The following is a 20,562-nucleotide window of genomic DNA, read 5'->3' on the forward strand; positions in this document are numbered from 1 at the left end:
TCTAGCGACAATTTCGTGAGAACTATAATGTTCTAGAACTTCCTAAGATGGAAATTAATTTTAAAGTAAATAAGGTGTTTGCTGTAATAAAAGTCGACTTCAGTCGGTTATATCTATCGTTATTTATTAAACTCAGTTTTAATTCTTTTTGGTGCTCAACACTTGAAGCGATGTTCATTTAATCGACTCATCGCCATGCTTTCAAGATGAGGAAGAAATAACATGAATTTTCAAAGCTGCTTCCTATTGCATCACGTGATAGGTTTGAGGAACACAGAGATGATGCAATACTCGAGTAGATTCTTTTAAAGGGTTACATGGCTTTCACGTCTGTAAAAAATTGATTTTTTTCTTATTTTTTCTAATTTGTATAACTTAACAGTTTTGGAGCTAGAACATTGAAAATTTGCGCGCTCAAGGTCAGCTCTATAGTCACATATAAATTTCGCATTTTTCTCGAAACAGTGTTTTCAAACTCGACTGTGAAGATTTTTGTGAACGACTTCACAGATCTAAATGAAATTTTACACAGGTTTTTGAGATATAATTTGCAAGGTCTTGAATGAATGCATGAATGAAGAATTATTTTCGATTACAACTATTTTAAACATGAAGTATTTTTCATCAAAATTTGCATATTTTTGCAAAAAAAAAAGATATTTTAAAGACTTATTGATACAAAAAGATCATCAAAGTCTCTGAAATTTACAGATTTGAGCATATTTCGGCAATGGAAAAGTTTGTCATAAAACCTATAGAACTTATAGAGGGTCTCGTTTTATCATTTGACATGGTATGGATTCCTTATATCCAAAAGAAATATTAATCTTACCACTCCAAATATCGATGGAACTATAGCTGTTTTGATATTTAATCAGACAAGTAAAACCTGAAAAAGTAAATTATACGTAACATATGTAAGTCGCAAAATTTTTCCTTCAGATTTGTTGAGTAGTATAAACGCACACGTAAAGTTCCACTCTGTTATGTTAGGTTAGGCTACAAGGGTGCTCCATGCATTAAAGGTTATGCAGTATCTCATTCTGTCAGCTGTAAATGCTGGTTGTTTCAGACTCCAGAAATTCCTAATACAGATCAAGAGATCTTAACAGATCGACGAAGCACTTTGAGCCCACCACAAATTTGATGGGGACTAAAAATCAATCCCAGAAATTTCGGCAGGTCCACCGAAAGTGTTTCTACTGAGATGTTTCGAACAAAATCTCCCAAAAGCTTGACAGTTACTAAGAAAGTATCCTGAAGATGCCACCGCGCTTCTTCCATACTGTTTGGCAATTTTACATTCAACAAGATATGTAGCCTCATCGCATGGGAGTCTATTGGAACTGTCCAAAAAATGCTGGTCCCTAGATCTACGACTTCGAAGTTATGACTGTCAACTGTGATGTGGGTGCAGTCGCGAGTGCGACGACTGTTTGTTTGATGATAGGAAATATTTCGTCTTGCCCACGTTAACTGCCAGTTCCTAAGGTATGTTAAAATCACCTTCCGAGGATTTCCATTTTCGTCTTGAATTCGTAGTGTTGAACTGCATAACTACAGTGGGTCATACTTGTATATTACGCAAATATGACTCTAAAGAAACCATCAAAGAAGTCGGTAATTTGAGGCATATCACTGGCGTGCTCAAATCGCTTTTGGGGCTTCTGGCATTAAACTTTTAAAATAAAAATGATTCCGTTTTTAATTTTCTTAAAGAAACTTGAGCTAAAAGACGTGACATTCCATTTACTTAAAGCACCATCTGAGCTATTGCATTGTTTTCATAATCTCCCAGAAAAGTTTAATCATCCACAATTTTCCCCCTCAAGACACAATGTGAGTCGGCTTTCAATGAAGATTGAAGAATGCTTCCATTTCATGAACTACAAACTCAAACTCCTCAAAATGAATTAAACAATTGTGCTGTGCGACGACGCGAAGTCAAAGTTGTTGCTAACATTTAACCCGTTGTTGCCCAGGACAATGCACAACAACAGCAAAAACACTTTTGTCAGCAAGAAAAGTTCAAGAAGAGTACAAGTTTCTTGTGAAGTCTTTCGCTTGATGGACAGCGTTGGCTTTCTGATTTAACTAAGTGGATTTTAATTTACAGACAATTTGCGGCAGCACAGCAAAGAAATTGAATTTAAGTGTATTAATGTGACAACGGGCGGCCAATCAGTGGGGTGTGGCTGGAAGGCTATTAAAACATACAAAAAAGATTAAAAGCAAAAGTGCGAAAATGGCAAACTGAGTGAAAGAAAAAGACACAAGCAGGCAAAAATGAATCTGCTACATCCCACATAACCTCAAAAATGTGTGTCTTATAACCTCAAAGTATATTTTTAGTGCCACAAATTGCCTGTATAAATAAGCGCCTATTATTTGTAGCATTCTAACTGACTGACTGACTTTTAGAAACAACAAATTTATTTCTTTATGCCTTTCGCTTTCACTTTCGTCATATATTTTCTTGGCATTTGACTTAATCCTTTCTTGTGTTATTTATTTACACAGGTTGTCTTATAGATTTTCCTACATTTTTCTTAAAATAAATAAATAATCTGTTGTTTTTTTTGCTTTTCGCTTTTGTCTTTTCGCATTATTTTTGTTGCTGTTATTGCGTTGTGTTATGTTTTTCTTCGGACGGCTTTCATGTTATTTATGTCTCATGCCAGACTCTCGGTCACAGCTGTCAAATTAGTGTAATTGTCAGTGGGACGCTCGTTTGCGGTCGCACAACTCATGAGCAGCGTCAGCGTCTGCGAATTCCGCCAGCGCATACATACTTACATACGTGCGTAAGCACATACTACGTCACCTACATATATAGGTATTAATGTACTATACGTCGTCGCCAAGCATGTCCGTTATTGTGTGCGGTGAACTCGCCAACGTCGTCACTGTTTTCATTGCTTGGCTTGCCGTCGACGCATTCGAGCGCTCGGCAACCTACAGAGGTGATTGCGGTGCAGCGACTCACTCATCCGTCTAGCTCAGCACGTTCATTGCACTTGTGTGTCCGCCACCACCGGCCAGCAGTCGGTCGTCCGCGCTGACGACACACATTGTCTTGTTATTTTGGCAATTCTTCTGTCAATTATTTACTCTCGCCCAATCGGTTCAAGTAGTGTCTTTTTTACATTCCTTTCTCAGTTACCCCCTCCCACGCGCGTTTTATCAACGCTCGCCATCGTTGTACAAGTGTCAGCCGCAGATTGACATGTTTCGCTTGACAGTCGCCAAGTCATTGACGCCATAAATAACGAGCAGCGGCGACGTTTACGTTGAAATAAAAGCGAAAAATGCCAAATAGCGCAAAAAAGTGATTCGCCCTTTAAGGATATGATGACAGTCCAACGTAAATGACTCAAAAAGATTTTCATGGAGTGATAAATTGTCAGTAAGCTGTCAAGCAGACTATGGCTTGAAGTATATAAACACGAGCGGGGGCGTGGAACAGTTAACGGAAATATGATGTTAACGTAAATTGTTTTATATGCTCTTGAGAGTGCAGAATGCTCATGAAAGCTTGTATGGGAGGATATTTATTTGATTTTAAAGCTGAGTTTGCTTTCATAGCGCTTAAACGTAAACTGCCGTTACAAACTATGTGTTGTCGCGTCAAAATTATTTTAAAAGTGACATAAATATATTCGGTTTATTGCAAATTCTTATTTATTTCCTACATCGAGTGCAACGCTCTTGATTGGTTGCTTGGCTGGAGCGCCAGACCAAAAGTGACCTCCAGCCTATTTAGAAACCCTTATTCAGACATCACATGCCTTTGTGATAATTGCAGATTATGTAGTAACTAGATCTCTGAGTAAATAATCCGAATTTGGTTCATCCTGGTCAACTAGAGATTAGATACCGAACCGACTTTTTTGGAACGATGGAGCATACTTTATTTGCTCTAACGTTCCCAAAATATATACAACGGGGCTTTTAATAGGAATGCTGCAAAAATAGACCGATAGGGATAGCGACGTCATATTTTTCCCGCTCTTTTAACATTTCTCTTCAGTAAGGTTTGCCATTTCATCATGGGAAAATATACGATCCAACAACGAGTCGAAATTATCAAAATTTACTACCTTGAACAATATAAGGTTCCGACAGGACGGCACCACAAGCCACACATTTATTATTTTATTGAAACCAAGTTTGGTGAACGTGTCATCTCACGAAATGCTCTAGTCAATTGGCTGCCTCGGTTGTGCGATTTGACGACGTTAGACTATTTCCTACGTAAAGTCTATGGTCTATGCCAACAAGCCAGCCATATCGAACGTGAAATTGCAGCAGTATCGGCCGATTTATGCTTTAAAACCGTCGAAAATTGGGTTCAGCGTCTGGACTTCTGCAAGCGTTTTCCTAGTTTTTGGTAAGCTCAGATTATAAGTATTAACCTCAAGAGCAGTTTTCACAATTGAAACAACTTCTAAATAGAGCTAGTAAGAACTAATCTACCTACCTTTGATGGAGTGATTTGGTGATTTGTTTATTATTTTATTTTAATGGCTAATGATTTCAAGTTTTATTTTTCACGCAGTTAACGGTATTAAAAAAATTTATTTAATATCTAAAATAAATGCAATTATTGACATTAATTTTATTGTCGATTTCATGCGTTATTGATCATAGCAATTGTGCCAAGAATTCATTATCGCGTCATGGCTCGACGCCTGTTGAGTTTTGTAATTGAGATGAGAAGTATTGCTTTCAGTACTAATCGTACTCTCCACGTTAATTAAAAAGTTCTTTTAGCGAGCTTAACTTATTCAGTTGTGTGAAAAATGTACGACAAGTGAAATGTGCGACACGTCTCTTGGTAAGTTACATTTCAATTACTTGAGATTTTTTCAATATTTCACAAAGAAGTTTCTTGTTTCGAACATTGTATGTATTTTTCTGGTTGAGTAACATTTTCATGCGAGGTCATTGTGGTGGTTATAAGCTCGAGATACTCGCATTTACATAGCCCTGTTAAAATAGTTTAGGTAGAGTTTGAGGAACGGAAAGCATTTCCCACATAAATCTGAGGAGTACTGCCATATGGCAGTCATTGGTCGGATAATAATGAGAATCTATTCCGGGATCTTTGTGGAAATAACGGTTGAGGTTATTCATCTGCGATATTTATTCATTTTAATTATACATATAATGGAATGTTTCCATTATTTATTACGCACATAATATAAAATTTGTCGTACCAATGGTGAGAGTTCTCACTTTTCATTTTTCAAAAGTTTATTTAGTTTCAGAACATTCGATACCAAAAATGTAAGGTGCTATCAAAGGACCCAATTGTTGAAAATAACGTGAATTCATATTTCTATGCTACTCAAGACCAAATGAAAGTCAGGAATTTAATCTTGTTTGGAGACGTACCTGAAAGCGGGCAAAAAAATCACATGAGGCGTACTACATATAACCATTTATACTAATTTTACTGTATTTTCATATTTGAACATTTTTAAATTTACAAATCATTTGAATAAATCTACAAAATTCACTAAACTCGAAATGAAAAGGGGGAAAAAGATAGTAGAGAGCAGAATAAAATTAACAAAAGTGTTTATAAAGTTTATAAAGGGGACAGTAATGAAGTTTAGGTAATAGTAGCTTTTGGAAAAACAGCAGCAAACAATAGCGAATGCATATACTCATGCTCACACATGCACTTATGTAAAAAACTTTAAGCTTACGTCATAATACGCTTATTCATTAAGTTTATGCTTAAACAAATAGTGGCGTCGTATTACCAATATCAGCAAATTAATAACACGAAATCAGACCTTGATTGTCATGCTCTTTGCTGCATATAAGAATATACAAGTATGTGACTTATTTGTTTGCATATTAAACATTTGTATGCATTTTAGGGCGAGCCAAAAAACTAACTTTGAAACTAAAGGTTAAAATGAACATATATAACGGGTGATCCAAGTAAATGTACTTTTTCCAAACGCCTGAACAACTTTTACATATCGTTCAAATTTATTACAAACTTTCACGTTCCATAAAGAATGTGTTTTGCGAGCGCTTCGCTCAGCTTATGGTCAACATAACCAGCCTACTATTCGCAACACCATCAACTACATATCTTGAGATCTAACATTCATTATTGAATAATTTTCGACCGAATAGTTCACGTGAGTGAATAAAATATAGCAGCTGTAGGTGAGAGTGTACATGAAGACCGTGGAGCGTCGATTCGGCGCCGTTCGCAGCAACTCGGACTGACGTATGGAACGGCTGGACGCATTTTACGTCGAGATCTTAAATTGAAAGCGTACAAAATGCAGCTTGTGCAAGAACTGAAGACGCTCGACCTTTTCAAATGAAATCGCTTCACTCTATGGGCTCTTAAAAAGTTCCAAGGAAGTCTGATGTTTGATGTGGTTTGGGTGCCGGTGGAATCGTCGGTCCATATTTCTTCAAAAATGATGCCGGTGAGGGCGTAACCGTCAATGGCGTCCATTTTCGTGCCATAATAACCGACTATTTGGTGCCTGAAATTGAAGCTCGTGATCTTGGCGACATTTGGTTTCAACAAGACGGCGCCACTTCCCACACATCGCATCAATGAATGGACTTATTGAGAGAGCCTTCGGTGAACAGCTAATTTTGGGCCGGTCGATTGGTCACTGAGTTCGCATGAAATCACACCGTTAGTTTTTTTTCTGTGGGAACATGTAAAGTCTAAAGTCTATGCGGATAATCCCGCTTCGATTCAGGTCTTGGAGCTGAACATCACGCGTGTCATTCGCCAGTTACCAGTCGAAATGTTCGAACGAGTTACCGAAAATTGGCCTCAATGACCACCTGAGACGTAGCCGTGGTCAATATTAGGAAGAGGTAATTCTCAAAAAATAAATGAACTATAAGAAATATTGCCCATAAAATTTGAAGTTTCTGTGTTTTTGCTTCTAAAATTTGAGGAACCTTGAACATTTTTTTGGTATAGAGGTTCATTTTGATGCAGAAATTCTATTTTGACTTTTTTTCTGCTCACGCTAATGCATATACATATAATACTACATATAGTATTAAGCAATAACTGGTTAATTAGCAATCGGTTATGCCAAGTGATAAACTCGATTGATTAAAAGAACTTATGTATGTACATATGTGATATATATGTAGCTATTAAATACATACTAAGTGTGGGTCAAATTAAGCTTATGCAGCTTGCTTATGTTTACGTAGCACGCGCTTACGCTGTTATGTGCGCGGCTATGGTTCATATGTTGAAGAAACAAGCCAGCAGACACAACAAATGCAAAGCAGTTGTGGGCACAAAATTGCAACAACTATTTTTTATATGCACATGTATATGTATGTATATTTTGCCGTTCTTGGTGGTAGCAGCGAGCTAATCAAACTGCAAACTTTTGCAATCGCGCGCCCACTTTGGCGCAAATAAACACAGATATCTGGCAAGAAAGTGTATTTTTGTAGCACACAAACATAAATATATGGTCATGCATATGTATACCTAAATACATATACACATATACAAACACACACACACATGCACAACTAAGCCCGCAAGCGTTCGCAGCGCGTTGAACTTACGCAACTTCAGCGCAAAGTCTTTGCAAGTTGCCACAAAATGCAAACTGCTCATTCTGCGAAACACACATATTACTACATACATACATACATATGTACATGAGCAGATAATATGTATGTTTGCATGTTGCTTTGTGTTATTTGCAATTTGTTCTGCTGTTTGCTAGGGCGTTGCTGGCTGCCGCTTGCAACATTGTTTTGTACCGTGCGGCGCAACAATTTCTGCTTACCCAAGACACAAGCAGCAACAACAAAGTATTACTTTTACAAGAGTCGGCATAATAATGTGCAACATACGCGTATTGACATGGCGAGCAAGCGATGAGTGGGCATAGAAGTGACTCTGTATGCCGCTGTGTGTTGCAATTGCTTTGTTGCAGCCAAAGACAAACAGCCGCATTCACCGTTAATAAAGAATGCAACTTTGTTAAGGGCAAAGTAAGTTTCGAAAGCAGCTCATCATGAGTGTGTATGTATGTGTTTAGTGGAAGTAGTGAGCACCCTTTGTGCGCTCCTTTTATTAAATTCAATTGCAATTGAAACAATAAACAAGTTTAATTTCTCGTGACATTTCGAAATGCAGTGAAGACAATGCTATTTATCTGAATTTATTGGCTACGCAGGCATAAAAAGCACATACAAACATATGTAGGCACGCCCATTAGTCATTTATATGAGCAGCTGTCGTAAACCCGCTTAAATGTGGAGTTTAATCAGCCCCCTATAAATACTCGTGGCAAAGAATTTTCTTTATTGATTTTTTTAGCGCTTTCACAACCATATGTACATATGTATGTACATGTCGTCACCTGAAATGCAAAATAACGTATCATCAAAAAATTCGAAATTGAGTGTCTTATTGATTATGATTCACTACTTCAAATAACTTACATAATTGTATGTGCAACATTTTCGGGTTCTGAGCTCAGATATAAACCAGTTTTAACCAATATTAAACATTTTTTTCACTCATGTTCCATTCTATTTCGTGTTTAATTCATGCCACTGTAAATTTCCGAAAATGTTGTTACGTTATTTTGCATTTCAGGTGACGATATGTATGTATGTATATGTATATACATACATATATATACATATATAATATATTGTAACCTAATAAGCACAACAGCGTATCATCAAAAAAAAATATATAGAAAATCGCTGTTAAATATAATAACCAATATATAACCGTTTTATAACCAAAACTCAAATTTTGTTTCAATGCGAGTGTATGATAACAAATAGATAGCCGGTTTATAACCAAAACTCAAATCAATATGAGTCTTTGATAACCAATATATAACCATTTTATAACCAAAACTAACCAATGCATAACCGGTTTATAACCAAAACTCAAATTTTGTTAGAATATGAGTGGTTTTTATACATAATATCGTTTTTGCTTCGCCTGTAAATGATGTAACGTTATTTCGCATTTTAAGTGACGATATGTACATATGTATTTATATCCGTATATACATACATATGTTCCAACAACCAGCTGCCACTGGCTAACCTCAATTAAATTAAATTATTTTGATCCCCATTTTGCATATTCGTGGTTTAATCAGCGGTTCAAAGTGTCAAAAGCGCCAAAAGCGTGTGTGCTATGGAGGTTGATACCGTTGTCAAACCACACTTCCACTTGCAAACAAATATGGCATATATGTATGTACATATGTATATGTACATAAATATATAAGTATATGTGCGTTGCCCAATTTGTGGTTTTGTCTTCACTCACTCACTTGATTAATTGAGTTGATTAATTAATATGCTTAAAAATTCATAACTCAACGAGTACAAAAAATGTCGTACGCAAGTGCATGTGTTTGAGTTTATATGAATGTATGTTTATCTACACTTGTTGTACCTACAATAAGCTTAATTTAATCCAGCCATCTAACCGGTTTTATTAATATTTTCTTGATTAAAAAAAATAAAATGCGTTTTTTTGTTATTGTGTGCCCATATTATTTGCACTTGAAATGAGTATTTAAAGCTTTTCGTATTTTCTTGAAATCAATAGTTTTTCAGACTTACGGTTTGTTTCGAAAGGCACAAATGTTGTCCTTTAGTTAAGAATACATACCTGTAAAGAGGAAATAATAAATATTTAGTATTGATATTTAAAAATTAACACATAAAATTCATAAAGAGGACATCTCCTGTTAGGGCATCAGAAATGATGAAATAAATATTTACAGATTATAGATAAACAAATTGAATCTTTTAATCTGACACTTATTCTAGTAAGTTTGTAGATAATTAAAAAATATTTTGAATTTATCAAACAAACAAAAAAAATAAAATAAAATACAAAAACTTACGAACAAATTTACAAAAATATTATAAAATTTAACAAGTAAGGAGGGGCTAAGTTCGGGTGTCACCGAACATTTTATACTCTCGCATGATAAAGTGATACTCGAGATTTCATTATACGTCATTTACATATTTTTCATATACCGTATTTGTGTAAAGCTTTATTCCGCTATCATCATTGGTTCCTAATGTATATATTATGTATACAGAGAAGGCATCAGATGGAATTCAAAATAGCGTTATATTGGAAGAAGGCGTGGTTGTGAACCGATTTCAGCCATATTTCGTACATGTCATCAGGGTGTTAAGAAAATATTATATACCGAATTTAATTAAAATCGGTCCAGTTGTTCCCGAGATATGGTTTTCGGTCCATAAGTGGGCGACGCCACGCCCATTTTAAATTTAAAAAAAAAGCCTGGTTGCAGCTTTCTTCTGCCATTTCTTCCGTAAAATTTAGTGTTTCTGACGTTTTTTGTTAGTCGGTTAACGCACTTTTAGTGATTTTCAACATAACCTTTGTATGGGAGGTGGGCGTGGTTATTATCCGATTTCTTCCATTTTTGAACTGTATATGGAAATGCCTGAAGAAAACGACTCTGTAGGGTTTGGTTGACATAGCTATAGTAGTTTCCGAGATACGTACAAAAAAACAAAAAACTTAGTAGGGGGCGGGGCCACTCCCACTTTTCCAAAAAAATACGTCCAAATATGCCCCTCCCTAATGCGATCCTTTGTGCCAAATTTCACTTTAATATCTTTATTTATGGCTTAGTTATGACACTTTATAGGTTTTCGGTTTCCGCCATTTTGTGGGCGTGGCAGTGGGCCGATTTTGCCTATCTTCGAACTTAACCTTCTTATGGAGCCAAGGAATACGTGTACCAAGTTTCATCATGATATCTCAATTTTTATTCAAGTTACAGCTTGCACGGACGGACGGACAGACGGACGGACGGACGGACAGACAACATCCGGATTTCGACTCTACTCGTCACCCTGATCACTTTGGTATATATAACCCTTTATCTGATTCTTTTAGTTTTAGGACTTACAAACAACCGTTATGTGAACAAAACTATAATACTCTCCTTAGCAACATTGTTGCGAGAGGATAAAAAACATTTAGCAATCAAAAAAAAGTTAAAAAAAAATAGTTTAAAAATAATAAAAAAATTGAAAAAAATAATTAAAAAATAATATAAGAAAATAAAAAAAAGTAATAAATCGAAAATAAAAATTATAAATAATGTGATTGATTTGGTGGTTTTCATAAAAAATTCCAACTCTAAGCAATGTAGACATGATTTTGTCTGTAAAAAATTTATTTTTTTTTATACATTTATCTCAAAATAGTTTTTTGTTTTTCAAAAACTTTTTTGAAAATTTTAAAAGCGAAAACGGAAATTTGTTTCTACGTATAACCTATAAAATTCCTTGACGAAAGTCTATAAAAAAGTTTCTATAGAAGAGTTCTTCTTCTACACCATGTAGGCAGGGTTTTGGCAACAAAATTTTCTTAGAAATTTTCTTAAATGTTTTTAGCTCTTCACTAGCACATAGAGACATAGCCAATATTTTAGTGTTTTAACTTGGCACCTTTTCTTGTAAATTTGTAGAAATAAAAAAAAATTAAAAAAATTACAAATTAATTTTTTTGATTAAAATAAAATTAAAAACAAAAAAATTTTATTTAAAAAAAAACTTCAAAAAATAATAAAATATTAAAAACAAAATATAAGAAAGTAACAAAAAATACAAAAATATTAAAAATGAAATCTAAAAAAAATTAAAAAAATAGAAAAGAAACTATAAATAATTTGATCAAATTGACGATATCCATAAAAAAGTTTAATGTAATGTTTTAATTTGTCGCCTTTATTTGAAAATTTGTAGAAATTTGTGAAAAAGCTACAAAATATTTTTTTATTAAAATAAAAATAAAAAATATTTAAAAATAAATATATTAAAAAATAAATAAAACAAAAAAAATAATAATAATATAAAAAGAAAAAATAATTTAAATTAAAAAAATTAATTTGGACATTTAATTTAATTTTTTATATATTTTTCTTCCAAATTTTAATTTTTTTAAGACGTTCTTGAAAATGCTAAAAGTGAAACCTGCATTTTTTTTACATTGAATATAAAACAAATTAGCTGAAAAAAAATTGAACATCGCTTTGAATCAGTAAATACGGTATAAGATCTCAATAGCAATAAAATTATAATATGCCGCACTTTCTCTAAATATATTTTGCATCCATTTGATGACTTTTTTATCTCTCGCAACAAAGTTGCTAAGGAGAGTATTATAGTTTTGTTCACATAACGGTTGTTTGTAAGTCCTAAAACTAAAAGAGTCAGATATAGGGTTATATATACCAAAGTGATCAGGGCGACGAGTAGAGTCGAAATCCGAATGTCTGTCTGTCCGTCCGTCCGTCTGTCCGTCTGTCCGTGCAAGCTGTAACTTGAGTAAAAATTGAGATATCAGGATAAAACTTGGTACACGTATTCCTTGGCTCTATAAGAAGGTTAAGTTCGAAGATGGGCAAAATCGGCACACTGCCACGCCCACAAAATGGCGGAAACCGAAAACCTATAAAGTGTCATAACTAAGCCATAAATAAAGATATTAAAGTGAAATTTGGCACAAAGGATCGCATTAGGGAGGGACATATTTGGAAGTAATTTTTTTGAAAAGTGGGCGTGGCCCCGCCCCCTACTAAGTTTTTTGTGCATATCTCGGAAACTACTATAGCTATGTCAACCAAACTCTACAGAGTCGTTTTCTTCAGGCATTTCTATATACAGTTCAAAAATGGAAGAAATCGGATAATAACCACGCCCACCTCCCATACAAAGGTTATGTTGAAAGTCCCTAAAATTGCGTTAACCGACTAACAAAAAACGTCAGAAACACTAAATTTTATGGAAGAAATGGCAGAAAGAAGCTGCACCCAGGCTTTTTTTTATAGATTGAAAATAGGCGTGGCGCCGCCCACTTATGGACCAAGAACCATATCTCAGGAGCTACTAGACCGATTTCAATGAAATTCGGTATATAATATTTTCTTAACACCCTGATGACATGTACGAAATATGGCTGAAATCGGTTCACAACCACGCCTTCTTCCAATATAAAGCTATTTTGAATTCCATCTGATGCCTTCTTTGTATAATACGAGTATAAACATTAGGAACCAAAGATGATAGCGGAATAAAACTTTACAAAAATACGGTATTTGAAAAATATGTAAATGACGTATTATGAAATCTCGATTATCACTTTACCATGCGAGAGTATAAAATGTTCGGTGACACCCGAACTTAGCCCTTCCTTACTTGTTTATGGATTAATTCGTTTTTTACAAAAGTTTGAAGTTTCAAAATGTGTTTTAAACATATTTTATACGAAAATTTAACCTTTTTAATTTAATTTTTTTTATAATTTTTTATTTAATTTATTTTTTTGTTATTTAATTTTAATCTTTTAATCTTCACTACGACATTTAATTTTTGTTATTTTATTCTTTATTTCCTATGGGTTTCAATCTACTATGAATTTTTGTTTTTTCGTTTTCAAAGTCTTCTGTGCTGGTCTTATAGAGACAACCCAATGACAAATTCAATATGTAGCAATTATTGTTTCCAAAAGGTTATACCCAAATCTGTCTTAAAGTCAAAATGTGGGTTTTAAAGGGATGAACCCTAATGTAAGGCTCCGAAAAAAATTTATTTTTATTTTTTGTTTTGCATTTACGATAGTGTATACTTTTAAAAATGACTTACTAAATTTTTAATTTAATTAATAAATTAGGTTAAATTAAATTAATTTCTCAAAACTTAAAAAAAATTCCAAATATCACCTTTTATTCCTCTCTTAATTTGAAGAAATAAATGCTCAAGTAATTCCTCCACATATACACAACTATATAAATATATATGCATCTTTTTAATTTAACGCATTCTTTTTAATTCTTATCCATTTAAATGCAATAAAAGGCCACTTGCTTATGTTGATCAGCAAACATCGCTCAATTTCTATTATTACTTCAAAGCAACCAGCATTACAGAGGACCTCTCTCAGCCTTAAATGTAACTAATTCATTCACACTTAATAGTTTGTGACCTTTCGACCTTTTTCGTATTCTTTTTTCCGCTGTCACAAGAACCAACATCCAGCACAATTTGAAAGCGGACATGTTGCTTCGCTTGAATGGCACGTTCGCCAGCAGCACCCGAGCCACCAACAGCTGGATGTGTAATTGATGCTCATTTATGTATATTTTTCGGATGGAAACACACCCACACACACACGTGTGCAGCGTACGGTATTGGCGTGTGCGCAAACATTTTGTTGTAAATTGATATTTCCGCTCCACAAAATTTAGTGCGCTTGTTTTTGTTTGTGGCATGCCTCGCAGCGCGTTTAGGAAGTTCACTACACAGCTGCATTCGCGTTTCGTGTTTATTTCGAAAGCATTGGTACAGCAAGGCATATTTTTCTTCATAGAAGCTTTGATATTTTGGAGGAAGTCTACAATATTTTGAAAATCCAAAGATTTTGATATTAAATTTTTATTGTTGTTTGTTTTTGAACTATACGCGTAGACTTTACTTCGATGCTATGCAGTCGATTCCTGTCAATGTCTATATGTTTTATTCGTCTGTTTATGTCAAGTGTATGTGCATGAATGCCAGTATTTCCTTACTGCTTCCTGCCACTAAGGCAAGCTGCCGAAATTTCCATGCCAATACATCTAATAATCTAAGTTTCTCATAAAATATTAAATAATAATTTCGGTATAGAGTCTCTGACGGCTGCTTTCCGTTACGTGATTTGCTTCTGCAATCGTATTTTGCCTTCTCGCTGCCCTTTTCTTTGCAGGCGGGTTGCTGAATTTGGGTGTTTACTTGAAGAACTGAAAATTGGTTCAACCATTTTTTTTTGTAGACACTTGTATATATGTATATTTAGGTGTACATATTCCAAAAAGCTGTATGTTTTTGCATAATGTGCTGAGCGCTGCGATTAATAATTCAAAAAGTGTTTGAGTAATTGCAGGATTCCTCAAAGGTGCGCTTCTCTTGCCTTTAGTGGGAAGATGCCAATCTTGTTATGGGCTTGTGGGACTAACGACATTTAATTAATTAATACATTTGTTGGAAGACAAACGTGTATTTGTTGGAAAAACAGCCAAGGAAAAGGACGCTTTAGAATTTTTGTATTAATTTAATGTAAAGTTACAATAAGAAAATATCAATTTTTTATTTTTTAATTTAACATTTATTAAGAAAATAAAGAATAACAAGGAAACCCGTTTACTTTGGCTGCACCGAAGCCATAATACGCTTCACAATTGTATTTTTTCTTACAGTAAAGGGTTATAACCTTCTTTATCTTGATTTTTATATGCCAATTTGTATGGCAGCTATATGCTATAGCGGTCCAATTTGAACAATTTGTTCGGAGAATGCAGTGATTGCTTGAAAAATAATCTGTGCAAAATTTTTTGAAGATATCTCGTCAAATAAAAAAGTTTTCCAAACAAGGATTTTATTTTGATCGATCAGTTTGTATGACAACTATATGCTATAGTGGTCCGCTATGAACAATTCGTGCGGAGATTGCAGCGATGTCTTCGAAAATAATTCATACCAAATTTCGATCTTCCAAATGAAAAAGTTCTCCATACATGGACTTGTTTTTGACTATTCATTTTGTATGGCAGCTATAGGTTATAGTAAAACAAAATCAACGATTCTAACAAATGAGTAACTTCTTGGAGTGCAAAGGACGCGTGCGGATCGATATTTCAAAGAAGTAGGGACTAAAGTGCATAAAATATAAAAACAATAAGTTAAAATAAAGAAATACGAAAAACCCTTTTTGACTACCCAATATATTGGTTATATCTGACAGCGGGGGCTTAAGAAGTCAATCATCAAGAATATTATTCTGAAATTCTTTAGATGTGTTTAGTATTATTTTTATCCTTTGAAAACTGTATCAGAAAATCATTACCTCGGTAGGCAGCTATCGGTTAAATAACCGGTTAAATACCGCTCGGCGCTAACATACATATGTAGATGTCTGTTAAAGCTTGTATGTGTTTTTTAAGTCCAAATTGACCAAAGGTCTTATAAGTTGCGGTGCGTGTGTTAGTTTCCGCGCTAATTCTTTTAATGTTTTGGAGTTTCGGTAGCCTCGATTTGCTGGGTATTATTTGTTCCATATTTTTTCTCACATACCAAGATGCCCCCAAAACATATGAACAAAGGCTTCATCTTGATAATTTTCATTATGAATTGCCTCACTTTGTTTGTATTTTTCTTTGTTTTGTGCAACCCTGCGTTGATGCGTATACCACAACCAACATTCCCACCTACTAAGCCCTCCTGCGACAATGTCAATTATAATAATTATTATTTTTTTAATTTTATCACCAAGTCCATCAATAATTATAATAACCAGCTTGACCATACGACGCTCGCATTCCATGACGGTGATGATCTGCTGCGCGTGCTTGGAATGACAATAAATTACAGCGACATTCAGCGGCGTGAAATGAAAACAATCACAAATCATGTCATAACAGTAATTCGGTGTGCGCTTGAGTGTATGCGAGTATAATTATATGCCGTTGTTTCGACCAACAACACATTGAATATATTTTCGATAATGTTTTTTTCTTTTTCCCGCAATTACAACAGTAATTTTAATTACTGGCAGCGCTTGCTGTCTCCTCACATACACTTACATATATATACATATATATATATATATACATAGATATACATAGCTGAACTATAGCTACTATGTACTAGGCAGACATGCTTAAGCTATGAGATCACCCTTAGCCCTAACTGTGGCAGCTAACTGTGCAATGGCGCTGTTCTTCTCTAATAGGCGCTAGTCAAAGATCACGATATGAAGAATTAATGGAGTGGTCTGCCTATGGGGTAAACAGCAGGCAGCAAGCAACAAGCTGACTTCTTACATACATATGTATAACGGTTTAATATTGAAAGAAATTTTATTCTGCGGAACGTGCTTGTACTTTTAAACAACTGTTGGCATGGTTGTTGTTTTTATATTGAAAAAGATCTCCACTTGCCTAAGTGCTGGAAAATATTTCTGGATTCTGGATATTGTAGCGATTTGCTTAAGCTGCTGCAACATATTCGCATATATGGTATGCAAATGTGCAGCAACGCCAACATTTTTCGCATACGAGCACACTGATCATGAAATGTGGCATGTGGCGGAGTCAGCCACTTGTGCGCAAGCAATTTCCAAAACATTCGCGAAACTCGTAGGTTTTCAATGCCTATGATCTTCTTCTACATGAAATCACAATCCGACATTCATTGAAACAAATCGTTTGGTTTCGTTGCACGTTCAATTGTTGCCATTTGGTGGTGGCTCGAGATGAAACACATAAATGACAGATAAAAGACAAGAACAAAGTACATTGTTTAGCATTTTTGCATATTCTATTTTGCTGATTTTTGAGAACCACTGGAACCACACAGTCCACACATGCAAATCTGCAATTCTGCTCATTTCAAAGCACAACAATTTAGCATTAACTTCAATGCTTTGCCATGCTTTCAATGAAAATGCTTTTACTGCAGCCATCACAGATTTGTATTGCTTCTATTTCGAGTTGCAACAATGTCTTAAGCACTTTGGTACTCGTATATGCATAGCAGCAGCTATGCTTCACCAGTTTGTTGCATGCAAATCTTTTGAATTTGAATTTCTGTGATCTTTACATGATCATGAACACATTTTTGTGCAACTTTGAGATATTAAACGATTGTCGTTTGCTGTCTTACAGCAGTTTACTGGCGTGTAGCAGTAATGTGGCATGCAAATCAGCAATATTTTACAGATGTTTTGCTGCGATTTTTTGTTATTTTCTGTGCAATTGAATAGTGGCATTTCTATGGCGAATACTTAAATCTGCCGAGGTAAACGCACACGATATGATATATTTAGTATGAGAGATGGGAATGCAATAGAACTATTCTATAACATTTAACGGAACTTTTGAAAGTCATAAAGTTAAAAGTTATATAGAAAGTCCTTATAAGAAATTTTTTTTAATAAAATTAAAAAAAAAATGTATGGGCATACCTTTGGTAAATGGTATGACAGCCTTTAAGTGTATTTTCGGTAATTAAAAATAAAACCTACATATCATAAATCGCTACAATCTCCGAAGAAATTGTTCAGATCGGACCACTATAGCATATAGCTGCCATACAAATTTATTGATAAAAATCCAGTATTTGTATGAAAAAGTTTGTTATTTGACAAGATATATTAAAAAGATTTAGCATGAATTATTGCTCAAGACGATAGAATAATATCCGAACGCATTTTTCAGTTAGCTGCCAAATAAACGGATCGGTCAAACTAAAATGTTTGTACCCTTTTATATTATATGAAATGTGCCTTTGAGGGGTTTAAGTTAACGTTTTTTCTTGTATTACAAGTATTTTACTTGGAAAAGGATTTTAGAAGAGAGTTTCACGAAAACATCGCTTATCTTTATATAATATTTATTGGATATAATTTTTTAAATTTATTTATTTTTTATTAAATTTTTTTTAGTATTTATATTTTATTTCAGTTTTATTTATTTTGTCTCAAATAATATATATATTTTATCATTGCAGTAGTAGTAATTATTGTAATTAATATTTGTCTTTTTATTTTTACAGTTAATTTTTATTTTTTTATTGTTATATTAATTAATTACACCGGTTAACAAAAAAAGTTACAGTAACAATAATTATAATACTTATAATTTTTTATTTATTTAGTTATTTTTTTTTTGTTTCTTTCATGAATTAATCAATTTTTTCTTGTTTTCTGTTTTTTGTTCAAATTCTGATTCTACATATCTAATACGAACATAAAACAACAATTACAAAAATAGTTCCTAAATAAGCAAACTCAATAAAACAAAAATCAATTTTTTGCCTTATTTTTGTTATACATATGAAAAACTTTAATATGCAGAAGTCAGACCCAAAAATTTTGTCTTCCGGTGTTCTTATAATATATTTAATAAATATTTTTGTTATAATTAACATTTAAGGAAAATTTATTTATTTAAATGTTGATTTATTATTATTTTTTCGAAAAAAAATTACCTTTATATTTGCAATTAATTATATTTATATTTTTTTTTTTGATTACGTAAATTTTACTTGAATTTAATTTTAGTTTTTCTATATAACATTTACAAAATCTGTCACTTGTAAAGCATTTTCTAATTTCTGTATAATTTTTTAAAAATTACGTATGTAATTTTCCATAACTACTCAATTTCCTCCATACATACTATACGTATTGCATATATACATTAATAGTTTGCAGTCTCCATTCGCTGCAAATATTTATAAACTCAATTAATGAAATTGATAGTTGACAACAAATCATTTAGAGAATAAATAATATTATAATGGAATACAGTACACGCTGCACTAGCCTAAGGTCCTATGTATACATATATATATATACATGTATATATGCATGCGTATATTGATATACATATATCACTCACTCTACTTGAGCTGTGCCTGTGCCTATTCAATACTCAACTCTATTTGGTGCATCATACGCCCCGGCCGCCCATTTTCCTTTCAACTTCCACACTCCAGTCTCTTTCAGCCGCTTCTTCTTCTTCTATTGCGTCAATGTTCTACGCATTACTTTTGTATTTATTGCCGTAAATAGCGCCTAGCACAGCAAATAAATAAATATCGCCGCAGCAATTCAATCGCCTTCAATGAAAGGGAAAATTGCGAAATTGTTGTGCTCGTAAATAGTTTCGTTTGCTTGCTGCCATTTTCTTGCATTTTGTATTAATTAAATGCCTGTCGCTTTCCAGTGTTGTCAAGTGATTTGTCAATGCGAATATTTAAGAGTTTATATAATAATGTTTATAAACAAATAGACAGAGCCGGTGGAGCTGTGAATGTAGGCTTTGAATGACTGCAAAGCAATTAAATGCAGTTGAGGTCTAGATATGCACACAATTTATATAGGAGTAGATTACATATATTTTGTATACTTAATATGCCTATATTATTGCAATCGATTTATTTATCTTTGTTTACAATTTTCCATAATTTGAGCTTCTGCTGTCAAGTGCAGTGGATTTAAGTAACAGATGTTGGCACTTTCACACGCTGACTCAAGCCTTTTATGATCGCAAATTATTTACTTAGTAAAGACATTTAATAGAATGAAATAATTCTTAGCTGTAAAAAATTATTGAAATTATTTATAAAATGTATTTCACTACTTATTTAACTGTTTTAATAGTTTTTTGTCTGAGTCCGAAGGAAATGTGGAAGGTAATTTAATTTTACCAAAAAATTAAGTTTTAACTTTTCAAAATTTTTTACAAAAAATTGTTTTTGAATTGCAATGCTTTTGTTGTAAAATTATGTAATTATGTATTTATCTTTAATATTTGCCAATATATGACTTTTAAAAATGCCTTCAAAACATGTTCCCAGCTGGCGACACCAAACCAACTAATACATTTTTGCAGAAATAAGATACTTAATGACATCGCATAAAAACTGTCTGTCTAGCCGAAACTATTAAAAATAAATTGCAAA

At 33.6% G+C, this 20,562-nt stretch overlaps 1 protein-coding gene across 5 annotated transcripts in view; it reads right to left on the bottom strand.

Moving 5' to 3' along the window:
* Window positions 1–20,562, bottom strand: part of LOC120767909 (serine-rich adhesin for platelets) — a 174,246-nt gene that overhangs the window by 61,077 nt on the left and 92,607 nt on the right. The window lies entirely within an intron of this gene.

Source organism: Bactrocera tryoni, chromosome 2, assembly GCF_016617805.1.
Source record: "Bactrocera tryoni isolate S06 chromosome 2, CSIRO_BtryS06_freeze2, whole genome shotgun sequence".
NCBI classification, from domain to species: Eukaryota; Metazoa; Arthropoda; class Insecta; order Diptera; family Tephritidae; genus Bactrocera; species Bactrocera tryoni.